The 15,738-nt window shown below is 45.6% G+C and overlaps 4 non-coding genes and 1 pseudogene across 4 annotated transcripts; all 5 read right to left on the bottom strand.

The window, feature by feature from the left end:
* Positions 1-1,742: 1,742 nt before the first annotated feature.
* Positions 1,743-1,928, bottom strand: LOC130349569 (U2 spliceosomal RNA). The gene has a single exon (XR_008886864.1). It is a non-coding gene; the product is annotated as a U2 spliceosomal RNA (small nuclear RNA).
* A 5,432-nt stretch (positions 1,929-7,360) lies between these two features.
* Positions 7,361-7,535, bottom strand: LOC130349573 (U2 spliceosomal RNA; annotated as a pseudogene).
* A 2,090-nt stretch (positions 7,536-9,625) lies between these two features.
* LOC130349615 (U2 spliceosomal RNA) lies at positions 9,626-9,816 on the bottom strand. The gene has a single exon (XR_008886904.1). It is a non-coding gene; the product is annotated as a U2 spliceosomal RNA (small nuclear RNA).
* A 2,098-nt stretch (positions 9,817-11,914) lies between these two features.
* LOC130349614 (U2 spliceosomal RNA) lies at positions 11,915-12,105 on the bottom strand. Its single transcript, XR_008886903.1, has one exon. It is a non-coding gene; the product is annotated as a U2 spliceosomal RNA (small nuclear RNA).
* Positions 12,106-14,193: 2,088 nt separating this feature from the next.
* Positions 14,194-14,384, bottom strand: LOC130349613 (U2 spliceosomal RNA). The gene has a single exon (XR_008886902.1). It is a non-coding gene; the product is annotated as a U2 spliceosomal RNA (small nuclear RNA).
* Positions 14,385-15,738: the final 1,354 nt, after the last annotated feature.

Here is a 15,738-nt window from a genome sequence, read left to right as displayed (position 1 = left end):
CCAAACGGTATCAAACCAACACCCACGGGAAGCTGTAAGCATAGAGGACATGCCTGCACCCCATTGGACTTACCTGTGTGGGTTAAATCCGGGTTATTTGACAACCTATGGCGGTGATGGTTCTGCTCAGGCAGAGCAGTGCTGATGCTCCTCATAAAGCTGTCGCTGCTGTGAAGGTTCTAGGTGACATCACAAATCCCTATGGTTACATACACAACAAAGCTGGGTTGTTGTTGTTTACACTCTGCAAGGCCTGTGGAAGTGAGTGACATCATAGCACTGTAGTTCTGAGGGTTCTAGATGGATGCAACAATCTCCTGTTGCTTCTATGAAGGCCATAATAGACGACATCACCAAACAGCTCCATAGTCACATACACAGCAAAGGAGAGATGTTGTTTACACCTAGTGATGTCAGTGGTATTGAGTGACATCACAGCACAGTGCTAAGGCTCCTGGGCCTGGACACAGCAGCGGCTGCAATATCTCAACGGAGAATACGTTTATATATATGTGTGTGTGTGCGCGTATATATATATATATATATATATATATATATATATATATATATATTTCTCCGCCGAAATCACTTTTAAACCCATTTCCACCTTTTTTTCCCTTCTCTTCCTCTTACTTTTTTTTCACGTTTTTTTACGTTTTTCTCCTTTTCGCCTCTTTTCTGGGCGTATTATTCTTCTTTTTCTTCTTTTTTTTCGTCTAATGCATACCCCATCAGTGCAGCAATGCTTATTCAATACCGCCAGCAGATGGAGACACTGGGGGATAATTTTCTAAGGATTTATACTGATTTTTCCTGTCTGAATTTGTCGCACAGAAAGTTGCAGGCCAAATATGTGTGACATTTCTGCGACTTTAGCTTCTAGAGCATTTTTACAACATTATACATAGGTGCTGAATACATAAAAAGCGACTGTTCAGCGACAGACAAGTCGCATCGGCTGAAAGTAGGCCAGAATGTCAGTCCATGTTGGAGCAGGTTTAGATACAGTCTAAAGTATAGATCTCAAAGTCTGTGCACAGAATTTAGCAAGGGCCTCGCACCTTCTGATGCATCAGGTAGGTGCACAATAGCATAGCCTAACCCTCTGTACTTTGGTCTATATTGATGCGGGACATAGACAGCCAGCTGATGACCAATCCATTAGTGCAATGGATGGCTGGAAGCATTTGTCTTTGCCTTTGCAATACCACAGAAGCAATGCATGGTCAATGTACAGCAATGACACACCTGTGTGAACAGCCAGGAGACCCCCCCCATGTTATGTTACATAGTTACATAGTTAGTACGGTCGAAAAAAGACATATGTCCATCAAGTTCAACCAGGGAATTAAGGGGTAGGGGTGTGGCGCGATATTGGGGAAGGGATGAGATTTTATATTTCTTCATAAGCATTAATCTTATTTTGTCAATTAGGAACATTCAGCACCCACCCGCTATCAAGGCAGCTGCCTATCATGTCATGCCCTACCTGCACAGGTGTGCTGGCTACTCAAATGATCCAATTAAGGAGGCCATTTAGTCAGCAGCAGCAGAAGTCCTGTGCCTGGACGCTCCAACAGCGGCCAGACACAAGCAGAAGCAGAAGCAGCAGAAGCAGCAGCAGCACCACCTTTTGTTTTTTGGCTGCAGCAGCAGCAGCAAGGCCCACAGGGCTGGCTAGCTGGCTAGCCAGCAAGCAGGTAGCAATGAAAGTAGGAATCTTTCTTTTTAACCCTGTAAGGGGGTGGTGCACTGTACCCGAAGATACTGCCATATCGGGTCAATGCATAGGGCGACGGAAGCAAGCTTCGAAATCGGCCCCCGTTCTCAAAAATCCATTTAATATATGGTCCCCAGATAGGGGACGTATCAGATATTAAACTGATAAGAACAGATAAGGTTTCAACAAAATTTTATTGAATAAATAAGAAACCATACAAAATTTAAAATGCAAAATAATAAAAGGTTCACAAAAGTTTTAAAATACAAATAATAAAACCAGTAATAAAAGGAGAAAAAATAAAAATGGCAGGATAAAACATTATACAAATGTCATAAAAACTGATTATATTGTTATTTTGTTCCATAGAGGCAGACACCACATGGATGCTGCCTCGCTGGCCCCCAACTGTTTCTTGTCTCTTAGGTAATAGATGTACATCTCACTCAGGGCCAGCTTTATACAGTTTTTAACATCAATAAAATCATGTTTAAAAAGTAAGATGTTCCTAACTTTCCAGATGGCATTTTTAAAACAATTAATAATCATCCAGCAGATCATCTGCTGTTTAAAATTGGGGCAGTTAAAAAGACCGTAAAAGACACATTTGTGATTAAAATCTTTTAGGCCGCAGGCCCACTTCAAAAGTGGGCCTACCTTCCTCCAAAGCTCCCGTGCAAAAGGGCAGTTCCAAAATATGTGCAGCACCGTTTCGTCCACTCCGCAGCCATCTCTCGGGCACTTGGCTCTCGCCACCAGTCCTCGCCTGTGCTGGAACTCACGAGTAGGGAGGCACTGGTGGACGATTGCCCAGGCAAGATCCCTGTGTACATTCGCCAGAAACTTCCCGTACACGTTCCGCCATACCTTTTTGGATCTTGCCTGTGTGAAATTGGACACTGCCAGGGTAACCTCATTCCGCCTGAGGACCTTTGATACCTTTCTCTGGTCCCCCAGTATGTCAGGCTCCAAATCTTGGAGACCTAGGAGCCTGACTGTCTTTTCCAACACCACATAATGTTTTGGGGGACACAGAAGCACCGGAGCGTTCAGAGGGATGCGCAACCATCTTTTAAAAACCATGCCCGCAGCGTACCTTAAAAAGCAGCTAAAAATGCCATCGGATTTAATAATTTTAAAACAGAAACAGAAATACTTTATGTAAAAGAAAGTAAAAAGGTTAGGAACATCTTTCCCGCCATTATCTTTACTTTTGTACATAAAATCACGCTTTAATTTCTCCATTTTTGAACCCCATAAAAAAGTAAAAACAATTCTAGTTACTTTTTTAATGTATAAAATAGATGGAGGAAATACCATGGCAATGTATAGCATAATAGGGAGTAAAACCATCTTTATTATTAAAATCTTCCCCTCCATGGTAAGGTTTCTAAGATTCCACATTAAAATCTTCTTCTCCATCTTAGCTATAGCTGAATCCCAGTTAGGGCTCCCATCATTGACCTGGTTAAAAACAATACCTAAAACTTTAATTTGATCCTGTTGCATTGTGACTCCTGGGGTGATGGATGAATCCCAGGAGCCAATATAAAAACAGTCACATTTATCTGTGTTTAGCTTAAAACCAGAGACCTCGCAGAAATAGCTGGTGTTCCTCAATGCCCCCCTCATGGATGGAGAGTCCGGGCACAGTATGGTGACATCATCCATGTACCCCAACACCTTTAGATGGGTCCCTCCTCCACCAGGTATCGGTACGCCTCTTACTACCCGGTCTTTTCTGAGGAGGGCCATCAGTGGTTCGATTGCGCAAATAAAAAGGAGTGGGGACAGGGGGCAGCCCTGTTTGACACCTGATAAAAGAGGAACACCGCTGGTTAAAAAGCCATTAACAGAGACTTGACTAAAACAGGATCGGTATAAAAGCATGATTCGGCTTAAAATCGTTTCAGGCACTGCCATCTTTTTAAGAACTAAAAACAGGTATTCATGGGAGACCCTATCAAAGGCTTTTTCAAAGTCTAAGGATAAAATTGCTACAGTTTGATTTCTATCCTTAAAATACCATAAAACATCTCTTAAAATATTTAGGGATTCAGCTATAGACCTTCCAGGTACCCCACAAACCTGATTTGGGTGAATTAATTTATGAATAAAAGGTTTAAAACGGACAGCTAATAACTTGGCTAAAACTTTATAATCGACATTTAAAAGTGTGATGGGGCGCCAATTTTTTAGCATATCCTTTTCACCCTTTTTAAAAAGTAATGATACAATCCCCCTCCTCCAGGAAGGGGGAAGTTCATTAACAATAAAAGTTTCTTTATACAATAAAACCATATCATCCTTTAAAATATCCCAAAAAGCTAAATAAAATTCGATGGGTAAACCATCTTCCCCAGGGGCCTTCCCACTAGAAAAACTTTTAAAAACAAATAAAAGTTCATCTAAGTTAAGATCACGGGATAAAACCTCCTGGTCTAAAACATCTAGCTTAAAATCAAGGGAATTAAGAACATGTTCTAAAAAGGATGGATTAAGATCTTTCTTATTAAAAAGAAGCTGGTAGAAGTTAAAAACTGCATCTAACATGCCTTTTGGAGTGGATTCACCCTCAAGGTTTTGGATGATATCCCTCCTATTCATCACTTTTTTAAAAAAGAAACGGGAACATTTCTCGCCCTCCTCCAGGTGCTGCACATGTGAGTTAAAAATGATTTGTTTCCCTTTCTTTTCTATGGCATGTTTTATTTCAGTTTTAAGGTTTAAAATATCATTTTCTACATCCATACCAGCTTCTTTCAATTTAAAAAGTACATTTAAACGCATGTTAAGAACATAAAACCACTGTTTTTCCATTTTTGCCTTCTTCTTACCTGCTTTGATAAAAAAAAATCTGATTTTAGATTTGGTGCCCTCCCACCAGTGCAGCATAGGCTCGTGGGGTTTTCTTTGTGATTGCCAGCATTGGTAGGTCCGCACAAACTCCTCTTTTATCTCAGGGTCCTCTAGGAGTGTGGTGTTTAATCTCCAGAGGCCCCTTTTTGCTTTTTGCTCCCCCTCTAGCTCCAGGACCACCAAGAGGAGCTTATGATCAGAGAAGATATTCTGCTCGAGCGTGCATTTCAGGGGTTTAAAAGCTCTAGAGGAAAAAATAAAATCGATTCTGGAGCTCACTCTTCCATTGGACCATGTGGCGCCCGGGTCCTCCGGCAAGAGATCCTTCCAGCAATCTTTCAAATTAAAATCATCAATAAAATTTTTAAGCAGGTAAGAAGTGCGGTCTTTACGATTAATATCCCCACCCTGCCGGTGTTCCCCATCACGTATGCAGTTAAAATCACCTCCCACCAGCAGGGGGGAAGACCCAACACAAAACAGTGGTAAAATTTCAAATAGTTCTGCCCGCTCCTGTTTATCAGGAGGGGCATACACATTTAAAACACGAATTAAAAGTCCATTAAAATATAGATGAATTAAAAGAGCTCTGCCAGGCACAATCTCAGTTACTGTATGAATAGAAAAGGACTGGCCTCGGCAGAGCAGCCCAACACCCACAGAACGACAGTCATTTGCACCGGACCATATGGATGGGCCCAGCTTCCAGTCTTCTTTTAAGTCTTTATAGTCCATTTTACTAGGGATTCCACATTCTTGTAGCAGGCAAAGGTCAAAGTCACATGTCTCTAGATAAGAAAATAAAGCAGCCCTGCGATCAGGGCTCTTTAAGGACCTCACATTGAGTGAGGCAATTTTTACAGGGATAGGCATAGTTTATGGAGAGTCCGTGCTTGGAGAATCAAAGTCAATAATAAGCTGCGTACCGTCATCCCCCGCCTGCGGGGTCATCAGCTCCTTGATGTTCTGAGGGTCGGAGCTTGAGATCGATGATGCCCCGACCCTGAGCTCGCTCTCGTCCGAACTACGGCACGCCGCTTTCCTTTGAATGTCTTCCTCTTCTTCTTCTCTTTGTCTTTTAAATGTCACACTGCTGTCCATATCCTCTGTGTTGCTCTCACTCGATGTAATCTCTGGCCCCCGGCTGATGGATCTGCGTCTTCTTTCATCTTTTGACGACTGGAACTGCTGCACAGGGGCCTGTGAGGCCTCTTTTCCGGAACCTTTGCCGCTACCTTGGGAAGTTTTCATCGCTTGTTCCCCAGCAAGCGTTGCTGAGGACTGTTGCTCCAACTTCCCCATCGATCGACGATGGCCAGTTTTACCCACCGGGTCCACTGCTGGCGGGGCAGCAAACCCTGGTTTGGCGCCACTTGTCTTCTTGGCCCTGTCCTGTTTAGGCGGAGTAACAGGACCGGGCTCAGACCTGGCCACCTGGCTCCCCTTCCGGCGGGCTTTCACCGGGGCCTCTTCGTCCGGAGCAGGGCGACCCTGGGCCAAGCCAGTACCTGGCTTATGCTGCAATTTTGGGTCCACCTCTGCCCCCACCGAGGCCCGTCGGCTGCCACCCGCCACAGGTGAGCCTCCTTCAGAAGTTTCGGCGGGCTCTTGAGCCAGGTAGGAAGTCGATCGACGTCTTTCAATTTCCCGGGCAGTAAACTCGATCACCCGCCCGGGCTTCGTGGAATCCCCATGGCCTCCCCCTAGCACTACCAACGGTGGGCCCCCCGATGGAGCACCAGAGGTCTTGGGCCTGGACCCATCAGTACCTGCCATCTGGGGTTTGGGCATCTTAAAAAAGGACGTCTTTTGTCCTGTCCCCTCTTTGGGTGGGCCCAGCCTTGACCCACCCATCGTAGTTTTTGCTTTATGGGGACAGGAATTAAAATCGTGATTTTCCTCTCCGCAGAGGTTGCACCTTATTGTATGGCTACATCTTGAGGCTATGTGACCTTCTTGGCCACACCTATTGCAGCGAATCACACGCTCCGCGCCGCAGGTCTCCTGGGTGTGGCCAAACCTCAAGCAATTTCGGCAATACATAGGCATTTGAGGATAGAACAGGAAGCCCCGAACTCTCCCGATGGCAAAATTTGGGGGCGGATGGCAAAGACCCCCAATACCACCGGGATCCTTACGGAGCTTGACCCAGAACTTCCTCTTGCCGTTCCAGAACCGCACGGAGTTCAAGATTTTGTTTGCGAATCGCACCTCTTCGCAGTATCGCCGAAGAAAAGTGGCTATATCCTCCGTGGTCACATGAGGGCTGTGCATAGCCACCACCAACGGTATATGTTCCTCACCATAGAGGAACTGGAACGAAAGACCGTCGAGTCGATCGTCCCTCTGGTCCGCACCAGACAAGGTTGCATAGATGTTATCGCAACACGCCGTGGCCGTGAAGGTGACGGTATACAGGCCACGGCTTTCCTGGTCATTTAGACACAGGATGTCCTCCCTATTGAGGCGGAAGTAGTCAAGAAGAATCACCTCCGCAATGAAGCGGAGGTTCTTCAACTGACGATGGCTCTCCGACACCTCTATGCGGATGGTATTTCGCATCGACATTTCCCCAGAGGGGAAAGCCCAGGAGAACGGCATCTTCCACACCCAGGGACTAAGCCCCTTCCCCAATAGCAGCAGGGGCTCGGAATCCCGCTATAAAAGCGGAACCCTTACCCAAGGCAGAGGTCGGGGGTACCCTAGGTGCTTCCGAAGCTACAGGTAACGCTCAACGTACCGAAAATGCCTTCTGAGACACAAGGTCCCAGAGACAGGGGGATCGCAACCCGTTGTCTGAGGACTAAGCCCGCTCCCCAATAGCAGCAAGGGGGTGAAGTCCCTCCGTAAGGAGAGACAATCCCCCAAGGCCGAGAAGCGGGGTACCACAGACACCTTCCGACCAGACCAAATGCAGATACTACACTTGATCTTAGCCAAAAGGCCGAGAAGCGATAACCGTGAAAGGGGCGGGCCCAACAAGGTCCCCTTCATGGGCACTATCACTGCTTGCTGTCAGGGAGGCTGCCAGACAATTTTCCATGCACACTCTGGGCTGGGGGGCAGTCAACCACCAGTACACACAGCAGAACCTAAACCCATACCATTATTGCTAAGCAGCAAGACAGGGGCCCATTGCACTCCCACGGGGCCTTTTTAAATGCAATCCATAACCCGGATTTGCCAGGAACCCTTCTTACTCCTCCTACTTGCATGTGACACTGGGCTTAGGATCTGCATAGGAAACACACACACAAGCACACACCTACCTTTGTTGCCTGCAGATGCCTCCTTGGCTGTCCCCAAACGGTATCAAACCAACACCCACGGGAAGCTGTAAGCATAGAGGACATGCCTGCACCCCATTGGACTTACCTGTGTGGGTTAAATCCGGGTTATTTGACAACCTATGGCGGTGATGGTTCTGCTCAGGCAGAGCAGTGCTGATGCTCCTCATAAAGCTGTCGCTGCTGTGAAGGTTCTAGGTGACATCACAAATCCCTATGGTTACATACACAACAAAGCTGGGTTGTTGTTGTTTACACTCTGCAAGGCCTGTGGAAGTGAGTGACATCATAGCACTGTAGTTCTGAGGGTTCTAGATGGATGCAACAATCTCCTGTTGCTTCTATGAAGGCCATAATAGACGACATCACCAAACAGCTCCATAGTCACATACACAGCAAAGGAGAGATGTTGTTTACACCTAGTGATGTCAGTGGTATTGAGTGACATCACAGCACAGTGCTAAGGCTCCTGGGCCTGGACACAGCAGCGGCTGCAATATCTCAACGGAGAATACGTTTATATATATGTGTGTGTGTGCGCGTATATATATATATATATATATATATATATATATATATATATATATATTTCTCCGCCGAAATCACTTTTAAACCCATTTCCACCTTTTTTTCCCTTCTCTTCCTCTTACTTTTTTTTCACGTTTTTTTACGTTTTTCTCCTTTTCGCCTCTTTTCTGGGCGTATTATTCTTCTTTTTCTTCTTTTTTTTCGTCTAATGCATACCCCATCAGTGCAGCAATGCTTATTCAATACCGCCAGCAGATGGAGACACTGGGGGATAATTTTCTAAGGATTTATACTGATTTTTCCTGTCTGAATTTGTCGCACAGAAAGTTGCAGGCCAAATATGTGTGACATTTCTGCGACTTTAGCTTCTAGAGCATTTTTACAACATTATACATAGGTGCTGAATACATAAAAAGCGACTGTTCAGCGACAGACAAGTCGCATCGGCTGAAAGTAGGCCAGAATGTCAGTCCATGTTGGAGCAGGTTTAGATACAGTCTAAAGTATAGATCTCAAAGTCTGTGCACAGAATTTAGCAAGGGCCTCGCACCTTCTGATGCATCAGGTAGGTGCACAATAGCATAGCCTAACCCTCTGTACTTTGGTCTATATTGATGCGGGACATAGACAGCCAGCTGATGACCAATCCATTAGTGCAATGGATGGCTGGAAGCATTTGTCTTTGCCTTTGCAATACCACAGAAGCAATGCATGGTCAATGTACAGCAATGACACACCTGTGTGAACAGCCAGGAGACCCCCCCCATGTTATGTTACATAGTTACATAGTTAGTACGGTCGAAAAAAGACATATGTCCATCAAGTTCAACCAGGGAATTAAGGGGTAGGGGTGTGGCGCGATATTGGGGAAGGGATGAGATTTTATATTTCTTCATAAGCATTAATCTTATTTTGTCAATTAGGAACATTCAGCACCCACCCGCTATCAAGGCAGCTGCCTATCATGTCATGCCCTACCTGCACAGGTGTGCTGGCTACTCAAATGATCCAATTAAGGAGGCCATTTAGTCAGCAGCAGCAGAAGTCCTGTGCCTGGACGCTCCAACAGCGGCCAGACACAAGCAGAAGCAGAAGCAGCAGAAGCAGCAGCAGCACCACCTTTTGTTTTTTGGCTGCAGCAGCAGCAGCAAGGCCCACAGGGCTGGCTAGCTGGCTAGCCAGCAAGCAGGTAGCAATGAAAGTAGGAATCTTTCTTTTTAACCCTGTAAGGGGGTGGTGCACTGTACCCGAAGATACTGCCATATCGGGTCAATGCATAGGGCGACGGAAGCAAGCTTCGAAATCGGCCCCCGTTCTCAAAAATCCATTTAATATATGGTCCCCAGATAGGGGACGTATCAGATATTAAACTGATAAGAACAGATACTACACTTGATCTTAGCCAAAAGGCCGAGAAGCGATAACCGTGAAAGGGGCGGGCCCAACAAGGTCCCCTTCATGGGCACTATCACTGCTTGCTGTCAGGGAGGCTGCCAGACAATTTTCCATGCACACTCTGGGCTGGGGGGCAGTCAACCACCAGTACACACAGCAGAACCTAAACCCATACCATTATTGCTAAGCAGCAAGACAGGGGCCCATTGCACTCCCACGGGGCCTTTTTAAATGCAATCCATAACCCGGATTTGCCAGGAACCCTTCTTACTCCTCCTACTTGCATGTGACACTGGGCTTAGGATCTGCATAGGAAACACACACACAAGCACACACCTACCTTTGTTGCCTGCAGATGCCTCCTTGGCTGTCCCCAAACGGTATCAAACCAACACCCACGGGAAGCTGTAAGCATAGAGGACATGCCTGCACCCCATTGGACTTACCTGTGTGGGTTAAATCCGGGTTATTTGACAACCTATGGCGGTGATGGTTCTGCTCAGGCAGAGCAGTGCTGATGCTCCTCATAAAGCTGTCGCTGCTGTGAAGGTTCTAGGTGACATCACAAATCCCTATGGTTACATACACAACAAAGCTGGGTTGTTGTTGTTTACACTCTGCAAGGCCTGTGGAAGTGAGTGACATCATAGCACTGTAGTTCTGAGGGTTCTAGATGGATGCAACAATCTCCTGTTGCTTCTATGAAGGCCATAATAGACGACATCACCAAACAGCTCCATAGTCACATACACAGCAAAGGAGAGATGTTGTTTACACCTAGTGATGTCAGTGGTATTGAGTGACATCACAGCACAGTGCTAAGGCTCCTGGGCCTGGACACAGCAGCGGCTGCAATATCTCAACGGAGAATACGTTTATATATATGTGTGTGTGTGCGCGTATATATATATATATATATATATATATATATATATATATATATATATATATATATTTCTCCGCCGAAATCACTTTTAAACCCATTTCCACCTTTTTTTCCCTTCTCTTCCTCTTACTTTTTTTTCACGTTTTTTTACGTTTTTCTCCTTTTCGCCTCTTTTCTGGGCGTATTATTCTTCTTTTTCTTCTTTTTTTTCGTCTAATGCATACCCCATCAGTGCAGCAATGCTTATTCAATACCGCCAGCAGATGGAGACACTGGGGGATAATTTTCTAAGGATTTATACTGATTTTTCCTGTCTGAATTTGTCGCACAGAAAGTTGCAGGCCAAATATGTGTGACATTTCTGCGACTTTAGCTTCTAGAGCATTTTTACAACATTATACATAGGTGCTGAATACATAAAAAGCGACTGTTCAGCGACAGACAAGTCGCATCGGCTGAAAGTAGGCCAGAATGTCAGTCCATGTTGGAGCAGGTTTAGATACAGTCTAAAGTATAGATCTCAAAGTCTGTGCACAGAATTTAGCAAGGGCCTCGCACCTTCTGATGCATCAGGTAGGTGCACAATAGCATAGCCTAACCCTCTGTACTTTGGTCTATATTGATGCGGGACATAGACAGCCAGCTGATGACCAATCCATTAGTGCAATGGATGGCTGGAAGCATTTGTCTTTGCCTTTGCAATACCACAGAAGCAATGCATGGTCAATGTACAGCAATGACACACCTGTGTGAACAGCCAGGAGACCCCCCCCATGTTATGTTACATAGTTACATAGTTAGTACGGTCGAAAAAAGACATATGTCCATCAAGTTCAACCAGGGAATTAAGGGGTAGGGGTGTGGCGCGATATTGGGGAAGGGATGAGATTTTATATTTCTTCATAAGCATTAATCTTATTTTGTCAATTAGGAACATTCAGCACCCACCCGCTATCAAGGCAGCTGCCTATCATGTCATGCCCTACCTGCACAGGTGTGCTGGCTACTCAAATGATCCAATTAAGGAGGCCATTTAGTCAGCAGCAGCAGAAGTCCTGTGCCTGGACGCTCCAACAGCGGCCAGACACAAGCAGAAGCAGAAGCAGCAGAAGCAGCAGCAGCACCACCTTTTGTTTTTTGGCTGCAGCAGCAGCAGCAAGGCCCACAGGGCTGGCTAGCTGGCTAGCCAGCAAGCAGGTAGCAATGAAAGTAGGAATCTTTCTTTTTAACCCTGTAAGGGGGTGGTGCACTGTACCCGAAGATACTGCCATATCGGGTCAATGCATAGGGCGACGGAAGCAAGCTTCGAAATCGGCCCCCGTTCTCAAAAATCCATTTAATATATGGTCCCCAGATAGGGGACGTATCAGATATTAAACTGATAAGAACAGATACTACACTTGATCTTAGCCAAAAGGCCGAGAAGCGATAACCGTGAAAGGGGCGGGCCCAACAAGGTCCCCTTCATGGGCACTATCACTGCTTGCTGTCAGGGAGGCTGCCAGACAATTTTCCATGCACACTCTGGGCTGGGGGGCAGTCAACCACCAGTACACACAGCAGAACCTAAACCCATACCATTATTGCTAAGCAGCAAGACAGGGGCCCATTGCACTCCCACGGGGCCTTTTTAAATGCAATCCATAACCCGGATTTGCCAGGAACCCTTCTTACTCCTCCTACTTGCATGTGACACTGGGCTTAGGATCTGCATAGGAAACACACACACAAGCACACACCTACCTTTGTTGCCTGCAGATGCCTCCTTGGCTGTCCCCAAACGGTATCAAACCAACACCCACGGGAAGCTGTAAGCATAGAGGACATGCCTGCACCCCATTGGACTTACCTGTGTGGGTTAAATCCGGGTTATTTGACAACCTATGGCGGTGATGGTTCTGCTCAGGCAGAGCAGTGCTGATGCTCCTCATAAAGCTGTCGCTGCTGTGAAGGTTCTAGGTGACATCACAAATCCCTATGGTTACATACACAACAAAGCTGGGTTGTTGTTGTTTACACTCTGCAAGGCCTGTGGAAGTGAGTGACATCATAGCACTGTAGTTCTGAGGGTTCTAGATGGATGCAACAATCTCCTGTTGCTTCTATGAAGGCCATAATAGACGACATCACCAAACAGCTCCATAGTCACATACACAGCAAAGGAGAGATGTTGTTTACACCTAGTGATGTCAGTGGTATTGAGTGACATCACAGCACAGTGCTAAGGCTCCTGGGCCTGGACACAGCAGCGGCTGCAATATCTCAACGGAGAATACGTTTATATATATGTGTGTGTGTGCGCGTATATATATATATATATATATATATATATATATATATATATATATTTCTCCGCCGAAATCACTTTTAAACCCATTTCCACCTTTTTTTCCCTTCTCTTCCTCTTACTTTTTTTTCACGTTTTTTTACGTTTTTCTCCTTTTCGCCTCTTTTCTGGGCGTATTATTCTTCTTTTTCTTCTTTTTTTTCGTCTAATGCATACCCCATCAGTGCAGCAATGCTTATTCAATACCGCCAGCAGATGGAGACACTGGGGGATAATTTTCTAAGGATTTATACTGATTTTTCCTGTCTGAATTTGTCGCACAGAAAGTTGCAGGCCAAATATGTGTGACATTTCTGCGACTTTAGCTTCTAGAGCATTTTTACAACATTATACATAGGTGCTGAATACATAAAAAGCGACTGTTCAGCGACAGACAAGTCGCATCGGCTGAAAGTAGGCCAGAATGTCAGTCCATGTTGGAGCAGGTTTAGATACAGTCTAAAGTATAGATCTCAAAGTCTGTGCACAGAATTTAGCAAGGGCCTCGCACCTTCTGATGCATCAGGTAGGTGCACAATAGCATAGCCTAACCCTCTGTACTTTGGTCTATATTGATGCGGGACATAGACAGCCAGCTGATGACCAATCCATTAGTGCAATGGATGGCTGGAAGCATTTGTCTTTGCCTTTGCAATACCACAGAAGCAATGCATGGTCAATGTACAGCAATGACACACCTGTGTGAACAGCCAGGAGACCCCCCCCATGTTATGTTACATAGTTACATAGTTAGTACGGTCGAAAAAAGACATATGTCCATCAAGTTCAACCAGGGAATTAAGGGGTAGGGGTGTGGCGCGATATTGGGGAAGGGATGAGATTTTATATTTCTTCATAAGCATTAATCTTATTTTGTCAATTAGGAACATTCAGCACCCACCCGCTATCAAGGCAGCTGCCTATCATGTCATGCCCTACCTGCACAGGTGTGCTGGCTACTCAAATGATCCAATTAAGGAGGCCATTTAGTCAGCAGCAGCAGAAGTCCTGTGCCTGGACGCTCCAACAGCGGCCAGACACAAGCAGAAGCAGAAGCAGCAGAAGCAGCAGCAGCACCACCTTTTGTTTTTTGGCTGCAGCAGCAGCAGCAAGGCCCACAGGGCTGGCTAGCTGGCTAGCCAGCAAGCAGGTAGCAATGAAAGTAGGAATCTTTCTTTTTAACCCTGTAAGGGGGTGGTGCACTGTACCCGAAGATACTGCCATATCGGGTCAATGCATAGGGCGACGGAAGCAAGCTTCGAAATCGGCCCCCGTTCTCAAAAATCCATTTAATATATGGTCCCCAGATAGGGGACGTATCAGATATTAAACTGATAAGAACAGATACTACACTTGATCTTAGCCAAAAGGCCGAGAAGCGATAACCGTGAAAGGGGCGGGCCCAACAAGGTCCCCTTCATGGGCACTATCACTGCTTGCTGTCAGGGAGGCTGCCAGACAATTTTCCATGCACACTCTGGGCTGGGGGGCAGTCAACCACCAGTACACACAGCAGAACCTAAACCCATACCATTATTGCTAAGCAGCAAGACAGGGGCCCATTGCACTCCCACGGGGCCTTTTTAAATGCAATCCATAACCCGGATTTGCCAGGAACCCTTCTTACTCCTCCTACTTGCATGTGACACTGGGCTTAGGATCTGCATAGGAAACACACACACAAGCACACACCTACCTTTGTTGCCTGCAGATGCCTCCTTGGCTGTCCCCAAACGGTATCAAACCAACACCCACGGGAAGCTGTAAGCATAGAGGACATGCCTGCACCCCATTGGACTTACCTGTGTGGGTTAAATCCGGGTTATTTGACAACCTATGGCGGTGATGGTTCTGCTCAGGCAGAGCAGTGCTGATGCTCCTCATAAAGCTGTCGCTGCTGTGAAGGTTCTAGGTGACATCACAAATCCCTATGGTTACATACACAACAAAGCTGGGTTGTTGTTGTTTACACTCTGCAAGGCCTGTGGAAGTGAGTGACATCATAGCACTGTAGTTCTGAGGGTTCTAGATGGATGCAACAATCTCCTGTTGCTTCTATGAAGGCCATAATAGACGACATCACCAAACAGCTCCATAGTCACATACACAGCAAAGGAGAGATGTTGTTTACACCTAGTGATGTCAGTGGTATTGAGTGACATCACAGCACAGTGCTAAGGCTCCTGGGCCTGGACACAGCAGCGGCTGCAATATCTCAACGGAGAATACGTTTATATATATGTGTGTGTGTGCGCGTATATATATATATATATATATATATATATATATATATTTCTCCGCCGAAATCACTTTTAAACCCATTTCCACCTTTTTTTCCCTTCTCTTCCTCTTACTTTTTTTTCACGTTTTTTTACGTTTTTCTCCTTTTCGCCTCTTTTCTGGGCGTATTATTCTTTTTCTTCTTTTTTTTCGTCTAATGCATACCCCATCAGTGCAGCAATGCTTATTCAATACCGCCAGCAGATGGAGACACTGGGGGATAATTTTCTAAGGATTTATACTGATTTTTCCTGTCTGAATTTGTCGCACAGAAAGTTGCAGGCCAAATATGTGTGACATTTCTGCGACTTTAGCTTCTAGAGCATTTTTACAACATTATACATAGGTGCTGAATACATAAAAAGCGACTGTTCAGCGACAGACAAGTCGCATCGGCTGAAAGTAGGCCAGAATGTCAGTCCATGTTGGAGCAGGTTTAGATACAGTCTAAAGTATA

The sequence above is a fragment of the Hyla sarda genome, unplaced genomic scaffold (assembly GCF_029499605.1).
Source record: "Hyla sarda isolate aHylSar1 unplaced genomic scaffold, aHylSar1.hap1 scaffold_919, whole genome shotgun sequence".
Taxonomy (NCBI): Eukaryota; Metazoa; Chordata; class Amphibia; order Anura; family Hylidae; genus Hyla; species Hyla sarda.
This window is presented reverse-complemented; position numbering and strand designations above follow the sequence as displayed.